The 16,506-nt window shown below is 48.4% G+C and overlaps 1 protein-coding gene across 9 annotated transcripts in view; it reads right to left on the minus strand.

Moving 5' to 3' along the window:
- Positions 1-16,506, minus strand: part of SLC39A11 (solute carrier family 39 member 11) — a 427,475-nt gene that overhangs the window by 301,702 nt on the left and 109,267 nt on the right. The window lies entirely within an intron of this gene.

The following is a 16,506-nucleotide window of genomic DNA, read 5'->3' on the forward strand; positions in this document are numbered from 1 at the left end:
CTTGTGATCAAGTTAAGGATCTTGATATGGGGAGGTTATGCTGGATGATCTGGATGGAGCCAATGGGATCACAGGGTTTCCATGAGACAACAAGAGGAGTCACAGGGTTGCCTGAGTGGCTCAGTCAGCTAAGGGTCCGACTTCGGCTCAGGTCATGATGTCACAGTTTGTGAGTTCGAGCCCCACATCGGGCTCTGTGCTGACAGCTCAGCACCTAGAGCCTGTTTCAGGTTCTGTGTCTCCCTCTCTCTCTGCCCCTCCCCCACTCACGCTCTTTCTCTCTCTCTCTGTCTCAAAAATAAATCAACATTACGAAATAATTTTAAAAAATAAGCGTCACAGGGAAGATGTAATGACGAGAGCAGAGGTCACTGTCAGTAAGGGACTGGAAGATGCTGTCGGGCTGGCTTGATGATGGAGAAAAGGTCGTGAAGCAAGAAATACAGGCGGCCTCCAGAAAGTAGAAAAGACAAGGCAACAGATTCTCCCCTAGAGCCTCCAGAAGGAATGCACCCCGGAGAACACCTTGACTGTATCCATTTTGGACTCCTGACCTCTGACCTCTAGCACTTTCAGATAGCATGTTTGTGTTGCTTTAAGCCACTACATTTGTGTAGCTTCTTACAGCAGCAACAAGAAACTAATACAGCATATGAAGGCACGCATGACAATTTTTTTAGAGCAGTTACAGGTTCACAGAAAAATAGAGCAGAAATTACAGAGAAGCACACCCCCCCCCCCCGCCCCGCCATCTTGCACAACCTCCCCACTATCAAACTCCCGCCCACAACCTCCCCACTATCAACCTCCCGCCCCTCAGTGGCATAGTTGTTACACCATATTGATACACCATTACCGTCCAAAGCCCATCGTTTACATTTGAGACCAGTCTTGGAGCTGTACATTCTATGGGTTTGTACAAACACATAAAGACAAGTATCCACCTCTCCAGTATCAGAGAGAGTAGTTTCACCACCCTAAAACTCCCGTGTGCTCTATCCATCCTTCCCTCCTCCTAGCCCCTGGAGACCCCTGATCATTTTACCATCTCCACAGTTTTACCTTTTCCAGAATGTCATACAGACAGAATCAATCGCTACAGTGTGTAGCCTTTTTGGATTGGCTGCTTTCACTTAGTGATAGGCTTTTAAGATTCCTCTGTGTCTTCTTTTAAAAAAAAAAAAAAAAGCTTATTTATTTTGAAAGAGAGAAAGGACAAGCATATGCGCATTCAAGCAGGCGAGGGGAGAGACAGAGAATCCCAAGCAGGCTCCGCACTGCCCGCGGGGACCCCAACGTGGGACTGGAACTCACAAATGGTGAAATTGTGACCTGAGCTGAAATCAAGAGTCGGACCCTCAACTGACTGAGCCACCCAGGCGCCCGCCCCCACTACGTCTTTTCATGGCTTGCTAGCTCATTTCTTTTGGGCTCTGAACAATATTCCATTGCCTGGACGGACACCGTTTATTTATGCATTCATCTGCAGAGGGGTATCTTCGTTGCTTCCAAGTCTTGGCGATGATGAATAGAGCTGCTCCAAGCATCACGTGCAGGTTTGTGCGTAGATGTAACTTTTCAGCTCGTTCAGGTAAATACCGAGGAGTGCCACTGCTGGACTGTATGGTAAGTCCTATTTAGTAATTCCCCCAATGTAGCTGGCTGGCCTTTAACTCTAGATACTAGAAAAGCTCCTTTAAATGTTAAGCATTTTTTGATGTGGACGTAGTGACACTGACTAGCTGTAGAGAGGCAGGAAGTCGTGTGCCGATGGACTCTCAGCCCTAAGGAGCAGAGCCTGGAGGGGATAGGTTACCAAGGAGAGGGCTCAAGATTTCAGGTAATGGGCTCCACAGGAAAGTCCTTGTCAGCCGGTCCCTTTATGACCCCAGATGACAGATCCCGAAAGCCTTCCCACTGATGCAAACCTGCTTATAAAGGCAAAAACTGGTCTAGCAGCACCAGCCCTGAAGACACTGGATAGAAGCCTGAGGAGCAGACAGTGGGTACCTTCCTCTTCCCACCTTTTGTCTACAAAAGGCATGCATAATCAGGTTCTGGGGTACACGGCAGGGACCTCGCTGTTCCCCAAAGTCCTTGTTTGCCTCTTTACTGCCAAAAAGAAAACATAAAACCCAATCGATCAAACGCGCTATGGGAAAGCTTTTGTCAAGTCCATCCTCCAAGCCAGAGGTTGCTAAACCCGCCGAAGTGGCCCAGTTTTGTGCTAAATGATCAAAGGAGCTCAAGGAAGTGAGCATTTCAATAACAACAACTCCTGCAAAAAAAGAGCTAAGGAGGAAATACATTCTTTTTAATGTATTTTAACATTTATCTATTTTTTGAGAGACAGAGAGAGAGAGACAGAGTGTGGGCGGCAGAGGGCTGAGAGAGAGGGAGTCACAGAGTCCGAAGCAGGCTCCAGGCTCTGAGCTATCGGCACAGAGCCTGATGTGGGGCTCGAACTCACGGACGGTGAGATCATGACCTGAGCTGAAGTCAGACGCTTAACCGACTGAGCCACCCAGGAGCCCCTACATTCTTTTGAATGTATTTTTTTTTTTTTTTTTTTTTTTTTTTTAAATACCTGGCTGGTTTGGTAGGTCTACTGCAGGGTCCGGAAACCTGAACGTGGCAGCTGATGTTTGAGAAGCTGTGTGTACTCTGCCCTTCTTCCCACGACTAAGGGTGGCCCCGCCCTGGCTCTCTTCTTGACATGCCTCCCGTGGTGTCTCAGCCCCATCCTGACCTCAACATGATCCCTACAGAGGGTCGAATGAATGAATGGATGACAAGACTTGATTTAAAAAAGTGGATGTTCGGGGCGCCTGGGTGGTTCAGTCGGTTAAGCGTCCAACTTCAGCTCAGGTCACGATCTCGCGGTCCATGAGTTCGAGCCCCGCATCGGGCTCTGGGCTGATGGCTCGGAGCCTGGAGCCTGCTTCCGATTCTGTGTCTCCCTCTCTCTCTGCCCATCCCCCATTCATGCTCTGTCTCTCTCTGTCCCAAAAATAAATAAACGTTAAAAAAAAAAAAGTGGGGGGTGCCTGGGTGGCGCAGTCGGTTAAGCGTCCGACTTCAGCCAGGTCACGATCTCGCGGTCCATGAGTTCGAGCCCCACGTCGGGCTCTGGGCTGATGGCTCGGAGCCTGGAGCCTGTTTCCGATTCTGTGTCTCCCTCTCTCTCTGCCCCTCCCCCGTTCATGCTCTGTCTCTCTCTGTCCCAAAAATAAATAAACGTTGAAAAAAAAAAAAAAAGTGGATGTTCATCTTGTTCATCACTGGCAAAAGATGGAAACAGCCCCAAATGTCCCTTAAGAGGCGACGGACTGCTTTTCAGCCCTGAAAAGGAATGGAGCGCTGGGTCCATACTATGGTATCGGTGAACTTTGAAAATATTAATTATGCAAAGTACAAGAGGCCAGACAGGAAAGGTCGCATAGTATATATGATTCCATTTACACAAAGTATCCAGAACAGGTAAATCCTCAACACAAAACAGATCAGTGATGGACAGGGGGTGGTGGGGACAGGAAATGGGCAGAGGGGTGGTGGGGGGGAGGCAACTGTTTCATGGGTACAGGGCCGTCCTTGGGGGTGATGAAAATATTTGGAACTAGACAGAGGTGGTGGTTGCACAACATTGTGAACATACTAAATGCCACTGACTTGGGCACTATAAAATGATTAATGGTATGTAAATTTGGTCTCAATTAAAAAACAAAAACAAAAACAAAAACAGTTGGGCTTGCCCTAACCATTAGATCATTCGTGCAATGATCTTGCCCTACAGCCCCTGGTTATGAGCTGAAACCCCCAGCCAACTTGCCTTGGTCCAAGCACTTTCGTCGGCGAAAATGCCAAAACACCAAGACCTACCTCGCATGGCCCTTTCTTCAAGCATCCAAAACCCTTTACCCGGGTCCACATATACAACGGACAGGAAAACACAGGATTTAGAATCAGGTTCAAATTTGAATGTCGGCTCCGCCATTTGGTAGTGAGGTAGCCTAAGCAAGTAACCTAAGCTCTCTGCAGCACAGTTCTGAGCAAACGAAACACAGGGGCAATGCTACTACGTAACAAGATGGTCTCAAAGAATTCCACGGGCGATGCATACACCACACCAACCTAGTTCCTGGCAGGAAGTTAAGTTGTCAAAGCGGTGTTGCCGGATTCTTCTCTGAGTCTGCCTGCACTCAGCAGGCTCCCCCGAGTGGCCCCATCTCGCTGCCTACCCCTCCTCCAGGGTGGCCCCTTTCCAACACACTGGATTCATTATTCGTGTCCATATTCCCCTGGGACTAGGATTAGGGCCACGCTGTGAGCATCTCTGTATCCTAGCACCACAGACCCGGGCAGCCCTGGGCAGAGCAGCTCTTCAATACAGGATGGCCGAAATGAATCCTCTGTTATCCCTGCTAGTGAAGGGGAGCGATGGGGGGGGGGGGGGGGGGGGGGCAGAGAAATCAAAAGAAGGCGTAATCGGGAAGTGATTCAACACTCATTTTTTAATCTACTACCTAAATTACCTTCCAAATTAAGTACCATATAGGCTCATACTCAAATGTCTTCAGTCCTTTGACAAACACTGGATGAGTCACTGTTTAAAGCAATGGAGTTTTTCTTAGGTGTGGAAAGAAGATTGTATAGAATTTTCAGAGCATCACAGATAATCCATTGAATACAATCTCCTGATAGAATTGCACTCTCAGAGTTGAAAGGGGTTTCGGGAGGCTGCCCAGTCCAAGTGCTTCATTTGACAGGTGGGAAAACAGAGACCTGAAGGGATCCAGTGGCTTTCCCAAAGCCCCAGCGCAAGCTGATGTAATCCAAAACTGACTGCACCCTCCCACATCAAGTCAGCCCCACCCCTCCCCCACCTCCACTGACCCCTGGGGGTCTTTTAAGAAATTCTAAGGGCTACCGAGTAAAGACAAAGTTAAAGCTAGTGCCTCCCTCATTCCCAGGCAAGGCATCCCACGATGACAGCCTGGGATGAATCGGTTTTAGCAATAATCAAATGTAATCGATCCCATGGCCATTCCCCACCATTGGGGATATAAGCTGCTCCAAGAAAACGCAGCACTGGGAAATCTTTGGCAACTCATCAACAGGAGAAATGATCTTGTGGAACATTTTTCTCTGCAAGATTCATCAGACCTTACAAACCGAAATAAACCTTAAAAACTGAAACCCTTAGCCCGTGACTGCCTTAGAGGGAGGCAAACAAGAAGATAATCTCCCCCCTAGCAGCATAGCTAAAGCTGGCAGGTTCAAAACAAAGCCCACGTACATTATGCTTTGCGTGTAGGGCTCTGAATGAGAGGCACACCTTCCTCCCTTACAGACTACGCTTTAAAACAAGGACACTCTAGGGGCGCCTGGGTGGCGCAGTCGGATAAGCGTCCGACTTCAGCCAGGTCACGATCTCGCGGTCCGTGAGTTCGAGCCCCGCATCGGGCTCTGGGCTGATGGCTCAGGGCTGATGGCTCAGAGCCTGGAGCCTGTTTCCGATTCTGTGTCTCCCTCTCTCTGCCCCTCCCCCGTTCATGCTCTGTCTCTCTCTGTCCCAAAAATAAATAAACGTTGAAAAAAAAAAACAAACAAGGACACTCTAAATGCAACATACATCCCAGACTGGATCCTGGGAACAGAGGAAGGTCATCAGCGGGAAAAACAGTGAAATCCAACTGAACGTCTGGGGTGTAGGGAAGATTAACGTACCAGTGTTAATTTCTTGGCCTAGACAAATGTGCTGTGGTTATGTAAGATGTTTAGGGGAAACTGGATAAGGGTCTGCGGAAATTCCCTGTGCTATTTTTGAATGTTCTCTCAAAATCTAAAATACTTCCAAAGAGTTTATTAAAAATTAATAGTAACAGTTACCAAGACTGAGGGGGATCACTGCAGCCAAGGATCGTAAACTGTGCGAGCAAAGACTCGAAGCCAAGAGGGCCCACGGTTTGCTTTGTGGGGTCAGCAAAGTGACCGGCCTGGGGAGGCACTACTCGTGGTAGCCGGAGGGGACTGTGTGCCTCACAAGCTTCACCTCTGGGAAACCTACGGCCTCTCTCCTTGGGGCTCAGAGAGGGTAAGTCACCCAAGGACACCCAGCAGGAAGTCACAGAGCTGGGATCTAAAACCCAGGCCATGCTCTTAACGCCAAAGCTCCATTCCATCCCCTAGATGTTTGAAATTCCTCAGAAACAGTAACATTCACAATGTCACCTATTCAGTACATCTAAGCAGAGAACGATTTCCCCCTAAACATAACTGTCAGTGTTGACTGTGTTTAAAACAGCAATGTTTACCGTGCTGCTGTGTGTCAATCCTAGCCCATTTGGGAATACCGTGAAATTGAAATTGTGGAACTTTCGGTTACAGGTGGTGATCGAACACAGACTGCTGGCTCCCGAATTCCCGCTGGACTTAAAGTATAGGGACGGGAAGGATCTTGATCACAAAAAAGGAAAGGAGAGGGAAAGGAGGGGCACGTAAGGACTGACAGACACCCTGAGAAGGCTGATCTAAGGTGGTTCCCCCACAGAACCCAGAGCAGCCCAGGGATGGAAAGGCCCAGACCCATCCAAAACGGGGATGCAGATGGGGTGGCAAAGAAGACTGGTGGAAAGGCTGGAAAGCCATCAGATCCCAGATTCTTCCTGAACTTCATATGGCCAAGCAACTGGCCTGCCAGACACTCGGGGACACCCCCACCCCCCACCCAACTAGGGGCTGGACCGCACCGAAAACAGGAGAAAGTGAAAGCCTGTGGAACAGGAGTGCCCAGTGTGCTCCCACGTTCCAGCCCCCCTCCTGCCCCAGCCCCGGCCACCTCCCGCCCCTAGGCGGCTTCTCCAGAGCACTCTGCCTCCCCAGATTTCCTGCACAGGTCAGGGGGGAAGCCGGCTGAAGACTTTACGTCCTGGCACCCTGTGTCAGGAGCTACAGTTCAGGCCCAGGGCCAAGAGCCCGAAGGAGAACAGGGGCTAGAAGGTTCCCAGGCAAGAGCAAAATCATAGACCTCCTGGCTAATGTCTGGAGGACAGACTTATGATTCTAGGCAGGAGCCTGGTGTCCAGTAAAGGGGAAAAAAAGACCTTTACTAATGCTGGAAAACACAGCTGCACAAGAAAGGAAATTCATGAAGAATATTTACAGTCTGTTTTTTACTTTTTTTTTTTTTTAATGTTTATTCATTTTTGCGAGACAGAGCGTGAGTTGGGGAGGGGCAGAGAGAGAGGGAGACACAGAATCCAAAGCAGGCTCCAGGCTCTGAGCTGTCAGCACAGAGCCTGACGCGGGGCTCAAACCCAGGAACCGTGAGATCATGACCTGAGCCCAAGTCGGACGCTCAACCGACTGAGTCATTCAGGCGCCCCAAGAATATTTACAGTCTTAATGTAAACTGACTAATATTGTTTATTAAGTGATTTGCTTATTTGTTATGATAAAATATATGTAACATAAAAGTTACCACGTTAAAGGTCTATACAATTCAGCCGTATTATTTACATTCACAGTGTTGTGCAACCATCACCGCTATTTCTAAAACTTTCCACCCCAAACAGAAACTCTGTAAACACTGAGCAGTAACTCCTCATTCTGCTGTCCTCTTCCCCCCACCCTGCCCCCTGATAACCTCTAATCCACTCTCCGTCTCTACGAATTTGCCTATCGTACGTGTTCCATGTTAGTGGAAACGTGCAATCTTGCCCTTTGCATCTGGATTATTTCACTTAGCATAATGCTTTTGAGGTTCCTCCATGTTGCAGTGTGGGTCACAATTATATTCTTTTTATGGCTCAATAATATTCCATGATTAAGCTGTGATTATTGAACTAACCCCCAAAAAATACAACATATCTACAGCATTGGATGCAGGTGGAGATAAGAAAACCGGGTTCTCATCTTCCACACCTGGAAGTCACTGGCTACATTTGAGGCTGAAAAAGCCAAGCAGTGGCCGAGTACGTGTGCAGCTGAGAAATTTGGAAGCAAATAAACACTGACATTCATCCCTGAGACGTAGGAAAGAGGGAGGGGAGGGTCTACAGATCGCTGCTTTTTGTTAATCAACCCTGTAGAAGAACTTGCCTTTTTTTTTTAATTTTTTTAAATGTTTTTATTATTTTTGAGACAGAGAGAGACAGAGCACAAGCGAGGGAGGGGCAGAGAGAGAGGGAGACACAGAATTCCATGCTCTGAGCTGTCAGCCCAGAGCCCGATGAGCGGCTCAAACCCACGGACTGTGAGATCATCACCTGAGCCGAAGTCAGAAGCCCAACCGACTGAGCCACCCAGGCGCCCCAAGAGTTTAACTTTTCAAACTACACATGCACATATCTTTGGGGGACAATCTTAAAATAAATTGACAATGTAATTTTAAAATACTTAAATATGTAAGTAAATGTGATGAAAAAATATATAATACAATTTTTGAATGTTTTAATAATAGAAGAGCCTGCTGTCACAGTGAAAAAAAAAAAAGCCAATGGGAGAAAAGGATCCTATGGACAAAAACTCAATTTCCAGAAATGTTTCTGCATGATAATGAGACACCCCCTGCCCCAGACGGCATGATTTTGTCAAAGGCTCCTAATCACAGCCTGGACACCAGGGAGCCAAAAGGGACTGCAGGAGACATTTAAAAATCAGCAGATGTGTTTGCAAGCTCTTTCTCACGTTGCTGGAGACTAACATCACCCACTTCCCTTCTGCAGTTTCCAAAAGCTAGCAAAACCCATATGATGCTTTTTTTTTTTTTTTTCTCAAAATATGGTGTAAAATGCCACAGGGATCCATACTTTGCAATGCTATTAATTTCCCTCTGGTGTCAGAGGTACCAGCATAGAATAATCAAAAACAATCAGCTAAACACCTAGCCCACAGCAGGCAAACCTTTTCATTTCTGCTTAAGTGCCCATTTTGAGACGATTTCTGCTCTGGAAATCATATAAATGAATTTGTGAAGAGTTCCTTAAGGATCAGAATAGTCTGGCATGATGAGTGCAGTTAAGCATTTATTTTATGATAGCAAAGACAGTTTGAAGACTGGAAGAAAATCCAAGCCACAGAACAAAATTTCCTTCTTAATGAAAAAGGGAAGAGGTGCCTGGGTAGCTCCGTCGGTTGAGTGTCTGACTCTTGATTTCGGCTCAGGTCACGATCCCAGGGTTGTGGGATCAGAACCCTCCAGAATGAGCTTGGCCGGGCCCACTGACTACTGAGTCACCCCCCCCAGGACCCCACGATGGTTGGCCACATGAATTCTGCATTGAGTCAGCTCTCAAATTTGGCAAGTTGGTTAGTCCTCATGACTCAAGCATGAATCAAATTGATACAGGGGCCATATCTGTACTTAATTTTCTTTTATCAGAAAGCCCTCATAATGTACCAGCTTCATATGATTTTACAGACTTCAATCTAACAACTCAGAATTATAATAATTTACAGTTCGCTTCAATTACAGTTATTAGTTGATGCAGTCCAGCTTGAATGGCCTGACTCTTGTTAGCCACACCCACTCGGTGAAAATGATGGGCAAGGTCTTGGCCTACAAGTTTGCATGCATGCTCCAAAGTAGGAGGCAACATACGAGCTTAAAAAAAAAAGAAAAAAAAAAAATTCTACCCTACGACCCGGTAATTCCTCTCCTGGATAGCTGTCCCAAGAAAAATGAAAACATACATCCACACAAAGACTTACAAAAGAATGTTCACAGCAGCTTTATTCGTAGACCAAACCTGGAAAGAACCCAATGTCCATCAGTGGGAGAATAGATATACATTCTTAACGCTACACTTATAAAATGAAACATTCCTTAGCAATAAAAAGGGGGGAAACCGCTGATATCACAACATGAATGAATCTCAAGATCATTACGCTGAGTGAAGGACACCTGACAACACTGTATATATAGCCTTGTTCATTTTATTTGTTTTGAGAGAGAGAGAGAGAGAGAGAGAGAGAGAGAGAACACACGAGCTAGGAAGGGGCAGAGACAGAGGGAGAGAGGATCCCAAGCAGGCTCCATGCTCAACGCAGAGCCTGATGCAGGGCTCGATCCCACAAGCCTGGGATCATGACTTGAGCAGAAATCAAGAGTCTGATGCTCCACCGACTGGGCCACCCAGGCGCCCCTGTTTTATTTTTATTTTTTTATTTTTTTTTTCCTTGTGCATTTTTTTTTTAATTTTTTTTTCAACGTTTATTTATTTTTGAGACAGAGAGAGACAGAGCATGAACGGGGGAGGGGCAGAGAGAGAGGGAGACACAGAATCGGAAACAGGCTCCAGGCTCTGAGCCATCAGCCCAGAGCCCGACGCGGGGCTCGAACTCACGGACCGCGAGATCGTGACCTGGCTGAAGTCGGACGCTTAACCGACTGCGCCACCCAGGCGCCCCTCCTTGTGCATTTTTTAAATGCAACCACTTAAATTCAAGAATATGCAAAACCATATGGTGATGGAAATTATAAAGTAATTGCCTGGGAAGAGAGGAAGAATTAGCGTAGGTAATAGAAGCTCTCCCTGGAGTGACAGAAATGTTCTCAACCTCCCTTTGGGTGGTGGTTATACAGGTGTATATAACCATCAAAACTCATTGGGCTGACGCCGTAAGATCTGGACGTATGTTCCTTTTTTAAAGACTCTTAGGGAGGCTCCCCCATATTTTGATGAGCCACATTTGTGCCATGAACAGTATATGGGGTCTCCAGGTCTAGGGTCCACCCTAACATGGTCTCTCTGGGGATAGGCCAACACAATCACCAAGTACCCGACAAGGCCTATGCCCGGAGCTAGGAGTCGGGCCATTATCAAACACGAAGTGCCAGCAGTATTAGGCAAATACGTCAATCATGCCCGAAAGGACCTCTCAGTATCCATTCTCAGTGACCACAGGTCTCCGTGGTGAGGGCAAAGCAAAAATAATCACCCAAGGCACATCTGGGCTTCTAATTTACTGGCCAACGACCCAATTCTAACTTGCCCTGCCCAAACAGAGGGAAAAGAGCCGAAAAAGTCAGCCCTCCAGCCCAGTTCTGCTCCAAACCTACGTTCCTGTTCCTATTCCAAGTACAACTCAGCTCCACAAACATTTACCAAGCAACTGCGTCGTGTCAGATGCCCCCCGGGACTGGGGCACCTACTGGCAATGACCTCAGCCGCACCCAAGACCACGAGGTTCCAAAGTCAAATAATATTTAGACTTTTGGTTTGAGCTTGCCATTCCTCTTCCACCGACCCGTTATTCTGAATAATGGACAGGTGCAAGCATGCTAATTATCTCAGGCCTTTCAAAGCAGATTCAGTCTAGCCAGATGAGGGAGGACTCCCAGAATCCTTCGGCCTGCCAAAATCATTAATGCCATGTACACTAAAAAAGGGGGGAGGGCATCCTTACTGGACCTCTTCACCAGCTGGTCTTCAAGAGAGCGAGAACATGACGTTGCCCAAAGCAACCTCTCCGTGGCACCCAGCCACCAATTTATCAGCACCCTCTTCCCTTCGGCCTGTTGATGGACAACTGCACCAGTTGGTCAAGCCTCCCCTACCCCGACACCACCACTCACTCACACTGATCCAATCTGTCCCAGGTCTGGCTGCGGAGGAAGCAGTCCCTGCCAACGTTCAGAGGAGTGAAGAGTACGCTGTGTGGTCCCACCGAGAAAAACTCAAAGATCTGGTTGAAGATTTTCTTCGACTTCACTATTCTCCCTCACCGGTGGCAAGAGACCACTATGCCACTGGCTCTGTGCCCCTCTCCTGGCTCAAAGAAAATTAGCAGCGAGGCTTAGGGACACAATCTTCATGGTCAAGAAGGAAAGATGCCAGTCTTTCTTGCAAACAAGATCACATTTCATTTTTACCACTCAGGCCGACATGGGTTCTCCGCGTTTCCTGCCCTAACTCACTTGGGAGGTGCAAAGGACCCCCCCATCAGTATGGTGGCAGCGACCCTGGGGAAATGGAGAGCAGGTCAGGAATGGTGGGACACAATCATAAGGAAGGGACTGAAGAATGAAAGAGCCCCCCTGTTAGGTTGCCTGATTTAGCAAACCAAAATATGGGGTACCCAGGCAAATCTGAGTTTCAGGTAAACAGTGAATTTTTTTTTTCATTTGGGACACACTCATATGAAAGAATTCTTATTTATCTGGTATTCAAATTCACGTAGGGACGTGTATGTGGTCTGGCAATCCTGGCTAGCCCCACCCGCCCACTCTTTTCCCCTCTTCCTCCCTCTTGGGGAAAGGCAGTGTGGCATAATGGACAGAAGGCATGACTGTGGAGTCGGACTTCCTGATTCAAACCTAAGCTCCCAGCCTGGGAGACCTGGGGAAGAGATTCATCTCTCCAGGGCTCCTATGTCTTCACACAGAAAACAGAAATAATAGTGGAATAGTGACCCTCATACGTAAAATGGAATCGATCATAACAACATTTATAGATAGACTGACTCCACCCCAGGAACCTTCGTAATCCTCCTCAGGTGAAAAGTTAGGGACCATAATGGCACCCGGGGGGCTCAGTCTGTTAAGCATCTGACTTCGGCTCAGGTCATGATCTCAGTCTGTGGGTTCGAGCCCCACGTCGGGCTCTGTGCTGACAGCTCAGAGCCTGGAGCCCGCTTCGGATTCTGTCTCCCCTCTCTCTGCCCCTCCCCTACTCGTGCTCTGTCTCTCTCTGTCTCAAAAATAAATAGAAACATTTTTTAAAAAAATTTTTTTAAAAAGTTAATAGTCTTAACAGCTCGGAGCCTGGAACCTGCTTGGATTCTGTGTCTCCCTCTCTCTCTGCCCCTCCCCTGCTCATGTTCTCTCTCTCTCTCAAAAAAAATAAACATATAAAACAATTTTTTTAAAGTTAGATACTATTGGGGGGCACCTGGGTGGCTCAGTCAGTTAAGCAACTGACTCTTGATTTCAGCTCAGGACATGATCTCACAGTTTGTGGGATCGAGCCCCGCAACAGGCTCTGTGCTGACAGGGTGGAGCCTCCCTGGGATTCTGTCTCCCCTCTCCCTCTGCCCGTCCCCTCCCTCTCAAAAATAAACAAATGAATATATTCTTTTAAAAATTTAGGGGGCACCTGGGTGGCTCAGTCTGTTAAGTGTCCGACTTTGGCTCAGGTCATGATCTTGTGGTTTGTGAGTTTGAGCCCCGCATCAGGCTCTGTGCTGACAGCTCAGAAGCTGGAGCCTACTTCAGATTCTGTGTATCCCTCTGTCTGTCCATCCCCCACTTGTACTTTGTCTGTCTGTCTGTCTCTCTCTCTCAGAAATAAACATTAAAAAAAAATTTTAAAATTTAGGTGCTATTATTATCCCTATTCCACATTTGGGGAAACTGAGGCACGGAGCACTTAAGTAATTGACAAGGGCATGCAGTTAGTAACTGGCAGAGCCAAGATTCAAATCCAGTCACTGTGGCTCTTGAGTCCCTGCTCTAGAGCATAACACCGTCCCTGAGGTGGGGCTTATCTCCTGTAACTGCTACAAGGATTAATGCAATAATGCATGTTAAGTGCTTAGCACAAAAACTGGCCTAAAAACTCTATAAATACTAAGCGTTATAATGCTCATTATATGTCTCCATTTTTGCTATTATGAGAGCAAAGGATTTGAGAGAAGAGTTTAAATCAAAGCCTTATGATCTAAACTCTGGAGTTCCTAGGGACAGAAGCCCAATTTACCCATCCTGAAAACTGCATATACACGTGTCTGCAGGTGCATAATACAACACGTGTAAGCATGAAGCATGTGCTGTGTACCCAGGTGGCGCCATGTGTAAAACACACGACAAAGGGGAGGCGTCCCCAGCAGCCAGAGTAGCCTCAGCGTCGCCACCAGATCACGAAGTTGTTTTTCCTTTTATTTTTTTTAAACGTTTATTTATTCTTGACAGAGAGAGAGAGAAAGAGCATGAACGGGGGAGGGGCAGAGAGAGAGGGAGACAGAATCCAAAGCAGGCTCCAGGCTCCAAGCTCCAAGCTGTCACCCAGAGCCCGACGCGGGGCTCGAACTCACAGCCCGCGAGATCACGACCTGAGCCGAAGTCGGTCGCTCAACTGATTGAGCCACCCAGGCGCCCCTAAATTTTTTTTTTAACATTTATTCATCTGTGAGAGACAGAGCATGAGCGAGGGAGGGGCAGAGAGAGAGGGAGACACAGAATCCGAAGCAGGCTCCAGGCTCCAAGCTGTCGCCCAGAGCCCGACGCGGGGCTCGAACTCACAGCCCGTGAGATCACGACCTGAGCCGAAGTCGGTCGCTCAACTGACTGAGCCACCCAGGTGCCCCACAAAGTTTTAATCCACTTCAATAACACATGGAGATGTGTCCGTTTGCGCTCACGGGCCTGTGTGCACAAAGAACTGTGCCTCGCATTTGTGGGAGACAGTGAGCAGGGAGCTGGGAGAGAAGGATCTGGCAGAAGACGACACACCATGAGGCCAAAGGCATTGCACCCAAGGAGGTCCACACGGAGGGATCCCGGGAAGACCGGCTACAAAGAGCACTGCACCATAGGGTGCACGCAACCCGAAAAGCCGGGTTGGGGCTGGGAAATCAGAGCAGAAACTCAGCATTCCAGGAGTGGTAGGGCAGGTTCAGGCAACAGCAAAGGTCAAGGCAGAGCACACATATAGGGAGAAGCACGGGAAGGAGATGGGAACAGGCCAGGAGAGCCGGGAATACCGTGCCAAGACGTTTAAACTTTATTCAGTAAGAAACAGGAAACCACGGAGAACTTCAGGGGCAGGGGAAAGGATCTCAAATATGATTTAGGAAGACAATTCTGGGGGCAGCATTAATTAACTCGGGGAACAGTTAACGAGTTGGGCACTGAGGGCTGTAATACACAAGACAGGCACACTCTGCCCAGGAGGAGCTTTCTCTCTGGGAAGAGCCAACAAACAATACCCAAGAAAACAAGAGATTCGGAGAACAGTGGATGACACAGAGGAAATAAAACATTGCCCTGAGACAGACACTGACGGGGGGGGGGGGGGGTTATTTTGCGTGGGTGGTCAGGGAAGGCTTCTTTGGGGAGGGGACATTTGAGATGAGATCTGAATGATCAGAGGGGCCGATATTCAGTTCCAAGTAAAGGGAAGACGTTCCTGAGGTCAGAACAAGTTTAAGGACAGAAAAGAAGACTCAGGCATAGTGACCGAGGCAGGGAGGGGTACCAGAGAAGAGAGAGAAGGGCAGGGTCCTCGCAGATCGTGGGGCAACTAGGATTTCACTCTCCGGCAGGTGCAATGGAGCTGAAATGTGCATTTACAGAAGCTCACACGGGCTGCAGCGGATGAAGGGGTGTAGACACAGGGTGGCGGGGAGGCGGGAGCAGAGGCAGAGAGCCAGAGAGGCCACTCCGGCACACCTGTGAGATGACCACAGTGCAGACCAGATGGTGAAGAATGATGGTCACATGTGGGCTGTATTCTGGAGGGAGAGACAGGGCTTGTCGGCGGAATGGATGGGGCAGGGTCATGTGACAGAGAGCGTAGGGGTCTCCTGCGGCTGCCTAGCCACACGCCACAAACCAAGGGGCTTGGAAACAACAGAGCTGTATTCTCTCGTGGTTCTGGAGCCTATGGATCCAAAATCAAAGACTCTGCGAGGCCATGGTCCCTCTGAAGCCCCTAGAGAAGAAACCTTCCTTGCCTCTTCTGGCCTCCGGGGCTGTGAGCCATCCTCGGCATGCCTTGGGCTGTAGACAATCATTCCCATCACATGGCCATCTTCTCCCCATGGGTCTCTAAGCCCATGTCCATATTTGTCTCTTCCTGTAAGGACACCAGTCACATGGGATTTGGGGCTTACCCTAATTCAGCATGATCTCAACTTGATTACATTTGCAAAGACCCTATTTCCTAATAAAGCCATACCCACAGGTTCTAGGTGGACAGAGACTGGGACAGAGAGGGGGCAGGGGGACACCATGCAACCTAGTGCAGATGGGAATCAAGGCGACATCCCGGTTTGGAGCCCCTGCAGCTTCACGGAAGGTGGTGCCCTTGACCGAGAGGGGAGACCTAGGGGAGAGCACATGTGGAACACAGGATGGGGAAGGAAGTGAAATGAGGCAGTCGAGAGCCCTGGGTTGAACTTGTCAAGTGCGAGGTGCCCATCAGGCGACCGGCTAGAGATCTGCAGGGGCGGATCAGTGCATGTCCCAGACAAGGAGACCGTGACGAGCCCACCGTGGCATCCGGTGGCCTGGGCTGGGGTGGAAGCTGCTGTATACAGGTGGCAGGTGCAGAGAGGACTAGCATCGGGGGGAGACTCAAGCCTGATTGCAGAAGCCCCAGTGCAAATAACAACTTAGAGACATAAATGGGGCAAGGGTTGTAAATAACTGGCTCGTCACCAAAGAAATGCCCAAGGGTGCAAGGAACTAATGAGATGTTCGACCTCCCCTGTAATCAAAGAAAACTCAGGGAAACGTGTATCGCCAGGCTTAGGGCAAGGACTTGAGAATCACACAGACTTGAG

The sequence above is a fragment of the Puma concolor genome, chromosome E1, assembly GCF_028749965.1.
Source record: "Puma concolor isolate L17-30 chromosome E1, mPumCon1.1.hap2, whole genome shotgun sequence".
Classification (NCBI taxonomy): Eukaryota; Metazoa; Chordata; class Mammalia; order Carnivora; family Felidae; genus Puma; species Puma concolor.